The sequence below is a fragment of the Rattus norvegicus genome, chromosome 9 (genome assembly GCF_021556685.1).
Source record: "Rattus norvegicus strain SHRSP/BbbUtx chromosome 9, alternate assembly SHRSP_T2T, whole genome shotgun sequence".
NCBI lineage: Eukaryota > Metazoa > Chordata > Mammalia > Rodentia > Muridae > Rattus > Rattus norvegicus.
Window position 1 is genome coordinate 86,393,374 of NC_141542.1, and position 9,313 is coordinate 86,402,686.

The following is a 9,313-nucleotide window of genomic DNA, read 5'->3' on the forward strand; positions in this document are numbered from 1 at the left end:
TTGTAGGGAGCTTGAAATTTTATTGGCACACTCGTGTCACAAGTTGGATACACTGTATGTTTTTATTGCGAAGACTAAGTAAGCAGTTATAATTAACTCGTTTTATTATACAAACTTTGGCTATTTCTAAGAAACATTTGAAGATATTGAGAGGGGAAAAAAGAGATTTGAGGGAATTAATAGAGTATTCCTGACCATCAAGATATGAAGAGATGTAGTGGAAACGCTTTAATATATTTTGAAGCAATTCATTCGTTTGATATATTTTAGCCATCAACTGCATTTCAGAAGCTGATGCTCGTAGGCTTTGATTATCGCTCTTAAAATCTCTAATAATTAAAGTGAATTAACTGAAGTGCGTAGTAACAAAAAAATTACATTTTGTCCCTAAGTTTTGATTCTTCACGAAAAGAAACTGCATTCCATATCTATGGGTAGATGTGTTTTAGAGAAAGCATTCAGTATGAGCCACAATAAGAGACAAAATAGCTTTTCAACGGAATTAATAAATTATTGCTTAGATTTATTTTTAACAAAGCATTTTTTATTAAGTCTTATCCAGCTAAGTACAATAATACCAAAGGGGGAATCAGAATCGCTCTCTTTACCTGCCTCTCTGATTGTGCACACATAAAGTATGCATGAAGCCTTTGAAAGGAGAGATTATGCAGGCTGAATGCTAATTTTGTGAATACTGTAATTTCAGGTCTGCTATCCATGTTCAAGCCGGTTGTGCTTGGAGGAACAGCTGAGGCTTTATGGGAAACTTTGTAAAACATTCTATTTAGAAGCGATTCTTTTTCTTCACATTATGTGCTCTGGGTATTTTTCTCCCATTGTGTTTTATTTTGAGAACATTTGTATGGAAACAAGATCTTTGTTTCTTGCAAGCACATCTGCTCTTGCTGCTTATAGATTATGAGAAGTCATCATCCTCTGTGACATCATAATCATTTCCATGGCAACCAGCTTGGCTTTTAAATAAAAAAAAAAAGATAAAATTTGTAAGATGCTTGCAGGAACAAAGTGTTCAATTTTTAAATTGATAAGTGTCAACTTCTCAGAGATCTGTGTCCGCCCCATGGGGTCTGCACCTTCAAGGGACTGAAGCTTTAACCTATTGCATTTCATTCTCTTAACATGCGTTTGACTGTGAGTTCTAATTATGCGAAATTTAGAGAGATGGGGACAAAACAAACAGAATACTTGAGTAAAGGACTTCAGAGGTGACTAACTTTCCTCCATCTCAATGCCCTGTCACGCGGCTTGGCCAGTGCTGGTTCAGTGAGGGACCTTGATGCTTTCTTTATGTGCTGCTGGAGATAACAGCAGAGGTTTGAATACCAGCTGGAAGGAGCTTGAAGTCCTTTACTTGAAATGTTTTTATGTATACCCTCAGCCACTTCAGAGTTGTCACTCCTGTGATGAAATGTGGCAGAGAGGGACTCAGAACATAATCATTTGGACAGCAAGCCAAGGCTGCTCGGGAAGCTGGGAGTAAGGGAAAGTTCCTGGCAAGATTGATCACCTTAAGATTTGATAAGATGATGAGTTTTTATTTTAATCATTTATTACTTAATTTTATATGTATATATGCTTTACTTTAAGCATGTATACCATGTACATGCCTGATGCCTTACAGAGGCCAGGAAAGGAATGTGGAATCCTTTGGAACTGGAGTTAAAGAAGATTGTGAGCTACCATATGGGCGTTGGGAATTGGATTCAAGTCCTGTAGGAGAGCAGCCAGTGTTCTTAACTACGGAGTCATCTCTCCAGCTCATAATTATGAATTTTTAGATGTAATAAAGAAGCAACCCATAAACAAACTCTTACTGAGTGCTTCTCATGTGCATAGCACTATACTGGGGCAAAGAAATGAAGTCTGTCATAATGATATAACCCTACATCTTCCCTCTCCTTCTTTGAGGTTAATTCTTCAATACTAGCCTTACTAGAAAATTGTCCGTTAAACCCTCATCTGTTTTGAAAAAATGTGTTCATTTCCTTTTCAACAGTGTTTGTGTTGAATATAAAGTAGGGTTAGTTCAGGAAAGCTGTTTAGCTTAACCAAGCTATTGTCTTTGATTAAGAAAATTTAGAAAAAGAAGGCTCAGAGGCAGGTCGCTGGGATGGGATAGTGGAATCCAAGCAGTGGTTGGCCATTAGGTGAAGTACCATAGATCATATATAAAGCCTACATCAGCTATGTTCACAGTAAACACATAGAACTGTCAATCACAATATAGGTCAAAAGTTAAGAATGAAGGATGGGCCCAAGTATCAAGGACAAAGAGTCCACATCAAGGAAATACGTCTACGCAGAAGTCAGGGATGGAGGGAGGGAGGGTGGATGTCTTAGTTTGGTTTTCATTATTGTTCTAAAGAGCATGAAAAACCAACTTGGGGATGAAAAAGCAATTTGGGGAGAAAAGTGTCTATTTCAGCTTATATTTACCCTCTGTCCTCAGGGAGTCAGGGTAGAACAAGACAAGAAAGAAACACGGACCCAAGACAAGAAACATGGAGGCAGGAACTGAAGCGGAGCCCATGGAGGAACACTGTTTATGGGCTTGATCCCCTGGCTTGTCCAGTTTCTCCTATAGCCCAGGCCCACCTTCCTAGGAATGGCACTGCTCTGCTGGGGTAGGCCTTCCCACATCAATCACTAATCTAGAAATCAGTCCTTGTAAGCCTGGCTACAGGTCACACTGACACGAATGCTTTCTCAGATGTGATTCCCTCTTTCCAGAAGATGTTAGCATCTGTCAAGCTGACAATGAAACTAATCAACACAGTGGCAAATGCCAAAATGTCAGACAAACTAAGAGAGAAATGTGTGTGTGTGTGTTGCAAAGGTCCCACTACCTAGAGCAGAGACAAAGAAAGACTTAGGGGCTGGGTAATGGCTCAGTCAGTATAGGGCTTGACACAGGAGCACAAAGGTGTGAGCTTAATCCACAGACAGACAGATCTCAAAGGTTGCCGGCCAAGCATCTACTTGGTGAGCACCAGGACACAGTGAAATGTAGTCTCAAAATATAGGTGCCTAAGGAATGGTCAGAGGTTGTCTGCCACGGAACTCCACATGCACTCACAGGGCTTGTTCTTCTGGTTGTACCAGAGGGTAGGTCAGGAACCAAGTGGAAAGAGTCTGGTGTTCACAGTAATAAGGGACTGACTGTGGTTTCTACATTTATCTCCCTTCTGTTTAGTTCTAAGCATCCTCAGAGACACAAGGCTTAGTGAGAATGATGAAGAAAATCTTATAAAAACACTGCACAATATAGGCAATAACTTAGGAAATATAGGTATAACCATAATGCATATTGTGGGCTGAGGGAGTAGACAATGTGTTCTTATTAGGAGCAGGGCTCTGGGAGGAAGGGAGCCTATGTGCTATTCCTGAAGGCTTTTTAGGACACACAGGATTCAAGATTCAACGTCTTTCCTCCAGCTGGCCTGACATACCCAATACTAAATGAACCTTTAGTATTTAAGCCTCACCCTTGGCTTCCATAATTAACTGTTGGTGGCCAGTGATTCTTACCTTGAGACCTTCACAAGCATAACATACCCTATAGGTCCTCGGGGTCTCCAAAGTCAGGTTATTATCTCTGACTGACCTTGCCTTGTGTAAGCACCTCCACCCCATGATAACTTCTTGAGTTAAAAGTTATTTGAATGGGGAAGGGTTTTTTTGTTTTTTTTTGTTTGTTTGTGTGAAATTAACATTTGATCAAAGACCTGTCCCCTTTCCTAAATATCAGTAGCTAATATATTTTTGAAAGCACTTCCCGACACACAGGTCTTTTTAAAATTGTTGTTCAATAACTCCTTTGAGCAGGGGGGTCCTTTCCTGATTCTTCTGTATATGCCTTTCAGATAAGGGGCTAATGAGTTAAAATCTTAGAGGAGGTCTCTACTGGTCGGGCATGGAACATCTGTCTGCATTTTGTCCAGTGCCACTATAGAAAAATTGACTACATAACAAACCTGACCCTAAGACTGGCTATAGAATATGTAGTGTGACTCTGCCCTGAAAAAAAGTTTGTTTGTGAATCAAAAGTCTTTCTTTTAGTTCAAAATTAATTCATTCAATCATCCAAAGTGTTATTAGGCCTTGACTCTAGCTCTAAGTCCAGTGTGACCAGGTTGTGTTTGTTTGCAGTTTCTCAAACATACTGACCTCTTGGGAATGGACATGTAACATACATCATGAAAAGTAAAACAAGAAATGCGTTAGAAGACAAGGAAACACACAACTTAACTCATTCAATCGTACACGTTCTCTGCTACTCAGCCACCTTTCTGGCTTGAGAATGCCTCCACCTCCTCCTCTTCCTTTTCTCTCCCCTTCCTCCTCCTCCTCCCCCTCCTCCTCCTCCCCTTCCTCCTCCTCCCTTTTACCCTGAGTCATAGTTTCTTTGACAACACAGTTTCTTAAGAGTCTCCATGGTAAGGACTGGATCTGTTTGCTTCTATACCCGCCTCAGTGTCACAGTGTATATTGGACAGTTACTAAATTTGCCTTACTATTTGTTCCCCAGTCCCCATGCTTATCCTTCGATTTAGTGGCAGACACCTCAAGGCTATCTGAACCAACATGCCAGGGTAGAAAACCGTCCCCATTATTTGGATATTCTGCTGTTTGCTGAGGGGTTGAAATGTTGGAAAGATCTTTCTAGGTCTGTGTCACTGAAAGCCTTTTTTCTTTTTTTAAATTATTATTCTGGATCTGAGATCAGCTTTTCAACCATGTAAGATCCTTGATCCCGGAACTTCTGTCTTCTAAGCCCATGGGAGTGCATCTGTTTCTTGCTCATATTGTGGTCAACACCCTATTATTCTGACCTTTCCAGCTACATTTTCTAGAATGACAAACTCGGTAGCCGTGTGCATTGACTTTCCCATTGTAGCACAGCAGCTCTACTAAAGTAACACACACAGGAGAACTTTATAGACATCCAGCTTCCTGGGCTTGAACTTCATTTTCTGCTGGCCGGGCAATAAACCAATGCCATTTATTTGGTGTGTATATGGGGGGGTTATAATTATAGCACATCTCAGAGTGCCAATGTATGTATTGATCAAGACAGAATAGCTGCTGTAACTGAACACTAAAATCACAGTGGCTCAATATATAGAAGTGTATTTTTACCCACATAACATAATGCTGTGAGCTAATGATAACACAGCTACAGCTTTGTGATGAAAGATGCAGGCTCCTTCTATCTTGAATTTTGTTTTTTGTTTGTTTGTTTGTTGTTTGGTTTGTTGTGCGTGTAAACATATACACACACACATCTTAATTTAAAAGTTTCTCTGAAAGCAATGAAGAGATCTGTTTGGAAGCTCAGTTTATTGTAATACAGTTTATTGTAATACTTTGAATTGACATATGTCATTGTTAAAGACCCTGAACAACCAGAGACACAGCTGAATGAAAATGTGTTGTTTTTGTGTTTTCTAATCCTGTCTCCAAAGTTATGCTCAGAGTTTGTTAAAAGGTTACTTTTAAACTTAAATTTCCATCTTCTCTGATCTCAACTAGTAGCTCTCATTGAGTAATCAAAAGATTGACAATTTTGATTTTGATATGTAGCTTTTAAGCCTAAGGAAATATTTTGGCCACATTAGAAATTGTATTATTAGATAGATGATCTAGCAACCAGGATATGAACCTTGGCTTTTTAAAAATGAAAAAATGTAGCTAGGTGGTCGTGGCACACACCTTTGAACTCAGCACCTGGGATGCAGAGGCAGTCAGATCTCTGAGTTCAAGGCCAGCCATAGATACTCTGTCTCAAAACAGACAGACAAACAAATAAAAATGATAGATTTATTTATACTGTTTCAACTACTTTTTAAAAAAGGCGTAATAGTAGATACCTTTGCAAAATTCTTCTTTCAAGGGATACCCACCTTAGTGTGATTCTTTAGAAAAGTAACTGCTATTACACTCATTAAAATGTGACCTCTACCTTGGAAGAAAGGATTATTTATCTTTTGCTGAGATCTGTTGGACAATGTAACCAGGATTAACACAAAATACCACAACAGTTTACAGCAATCCAGCCCACAATGAAAAATTCTTGAGGACAAGCTCGCTCCCAGATGAGGAGGAAATGGAAGGGTCAAGGGATAGGTATGGAGGGATCAATACAAGTTACCTGGCATGTCCGTAGAGTGACTTAATCACATCCCTCTGAACTCTAAGGGACTAAGAATGGGAACAAGGGTACCCCTGCCAAACTCTTCAGTTAGGTACCTTCATTTCTCAGAAAGCTTGGATTATTATTGTGTGTGAGTAAAGGGTGTCTAATGGTGCCTTCTTAAACTGTCAGTGAAACATAACGTGTGTGAGTTAAAAAAAATCAAATCATTTTATTAATAAGACATCTATTTTATTAAAAGGTCTTTTTCAACAGAGAATTGACAGGAGTTCAGAAGATTATACAGCAAGACTATACAGTGGGATCCAGGCCACCCAAGCCTATAAGGCTAGTCAGTCTCATAAATAAAAAATAAATAATAAATAAATAAATAAATAAATAAATAAGCAGCTTTCTGTGAAATGAGACAGATAGCCCTGTGTTATAATCATCTTTCCATCATAATAGCAAATTACTTGAGAAATTAGTTTAGAATGATGAACATTTTATTCTGATCCATAGCCCAGGTTGTCCCTACCTATCAGTTCACCCTTAGCTCTCTGCTGCCGTGACGCAACAAGTCCAATATGGTGGTAACTTGTGCTCACCTCATCAGGTCAGGAAGCAAGAGTGAAGAAGAGACATGGACCAAGATACCGTAAACCTCTCTGAGGGCATGCCTCATTCATCCAAAGACCACCTGCTGTGATTCATCTCTCACGGGTTCAACCTTCTCCCAATAGAACCAACCTTCAAAGCAAGCCTTTAACATGTGGACTTTGTGGGACCCTTATTCAAACTTTTACATCCAATTAGAGTACCATAGAATTAGCGGATTTACCTATTTTAAGTGTTGTTACATGAAAAAAATTCTCTTCCCAGGAAATAGAGGATGAGTGGAATGGGAGTGGGGAAGATACTGTGGTTAGGATGTAGTATATGAGAGAAGATAGATAGATAGATAGATAGATAGATAGATAGATAGATAGATAGATAGATAGATAGATAGATATAGGAAAGAGAGAGAGAAAGAAAGGAAGGAAGGAAGGAAGGAAGGAAGGAAGGAAGGAAGGAAGGAAGGAAGGAAGGAAGAGAAGCAAGTCCTTCCAAGGAAAGAGACTGACACCACTTGTTTGGGGTGGGGCAAATGACTGAATATATGAAAACTATTTTTGTCTCTACTGAAAAGCACACACAACAGTAACAACAAATTTAATGTATCAGGATCCACTCATGTGTTCACTATAGATTTTAATATATGTATTTTACATTAACATAAGTATGCATACAGATTCTAATGTTTTCTGCCATCTGCCCTATGAGGTTTTTTTCTGCAGACCTTTGTGTTCACACACACAACGTCTTTACAACCTTGCATCACTACTGGCCAGCATAGTGAGAAGGCCACACTAGTCCCCAGTAATCCTACCAGACAAAGGCAGGTGGAATCTCACACCTAGAGTTTGCCTTAATCCTTTTTAACTCTCACCATGTTCACCATGTGTACTGACATCAGCTTAGTCTGAGTCCCACCTGGAGCTCTGCTTCAGATCCGTGTCCCACATCACATCTTTATACATGGTTCACCATCAAACTGCCGTCACAGCTGGGCTTCATGCTGAATGATATTGACAGGACGTCATCCTGATGGGAATGAGTGACAGACAATGCATCATGTCATCCACTTAAGTCTGTCCTTATCTGAGACAAGGTTAGAATGGTTTTACTTTTTAATCTGATTGATCCTTGACCAATCAAGCAAGAGATCTAAAAAAGAAAAGGAGACCTCTCTTCAATTCTGTCTATAATTTAGTATTTCATCTTCCTAGCCCATAGCTCCACCGGAAGGAGGATTGAAATGCAAGGTAAATCATGTTATTTACTTTTGTCCTTTTTTGCCAGAAATTATTTAACAATAATCTTTTAATTTTATATTTTTTTTATTTATAGGGAAAAGTTGAAGTAATTTTTAAAATGTAGTTTGTATAATTGAAACAGATTGAAATAATTTTTAAGACAGTTGGGTTCTTTGTTTTATCTTTTGATACTTGAAAGAGAATTTATTTAACATAACTTCAATGGGTCAAAGAAATAACCACAGTACAAGGCAGTGGGTCAAACAACTTTTTCACAAGGGTCACATAGATAATCTGTAAGAATAGCAAGAATACAGATATGAAGTAGCAGCAAAAATAATCTTATTGTTGGGGGAACTACCATAACATGGGGGGCTGCACTAAAGGGCTGCTGCATTAGTTTGCACATGAAGCCACAGAACAGGGGAGACACTCCATCACCTGTCTGTGTGGAAAAAGTAGAAAACAATCTCTTAAAGCCGAGAACTGGGGTACAAAGAGATATTATTTAAGTTGCAGAGTCAGAGGACCAAACCATAGGAGGTCTGGTGTTCCAAAGCTCAGGTACTCCATACTAGAAGAGGACAGATAGCCCAGCCCATCCTAGGAATTGTTCTATTGCTGCTGAATAGACACCATGACCAAGGCAACTCTGAGAAAAAGAAAGCATTGGGGAGAGAGAGTTGGTGGATTGCTTAGTCTTCAATCCTTAAGGCAAGGAACATGGCAGAAGGCAGGAAGGTGTGGTGCTGGGGAAGTAGCTGAGAGCAGGCAGAAAGAAAGGGAGGAAGGGAGAGGGAGAGAAGGAGGGGGAGAGAGGGAGAGAGAAAAAAGAGAGGGAGAGAGGAGAGGGAGAGATGAAGAGAGGTAAAGGAGGGAGGAGGAAAGGGGCAGAGGGGGAAAAGGGGAGATGGAGAGAGACTGAACCTGGCATCAGCTTTTTAAACCTTGAATCCCGCTGCCAGTGATACACTTTATCCAACAAAGCCACATGTGCTCCAGTGAGTCCACACCTAGTCATTCTTCCCAAACATCTCCACTAACCGTTGACCAAGTATTGAAACACATGGGCCCATGGGTGTGGGTGTGGGGGACAGTCTCATTCAAATCATCACACATCCCAAGAAGAGAGAATTCAGTCATTTGTGCTCTTCACTGTTCAGGTCCAGAAGGGACTGCTGAAAGTGGCTTTGCTTCCTTACTTAATTGTTAACCTATTCTAGAAACACCCATTCCCAGACACTCAGAAATAACTTTCCTGGTATGGGGCATCTCCCGTCTCATTCAGACTGACATATAAACT

At 39.8% G+C, this 9,313-nt stretch overlaps 1 long non-coding RNA gene across 1 annotated transcript; it reads left to right on the top strand.

The window, feature by feature from the left end:
- Nucleotides 1-994: 994 nt before the first annotated feature.
- On the top strand, nt 995-6,990 carry LOC148003774 (uncharacterized). The gene is made up of 3 exons (XR_015629973.1): nt 995-1,152; nt 6,417-6,502; nt 6,771-6,990. It is a non-coding gene; the product is annotated as an uncharacterized LOC148003774 (long non-coding RNA).
- The last annotated feature ends 2,323 nt before the right edge of the window (nt 6,991-9,313 follow it).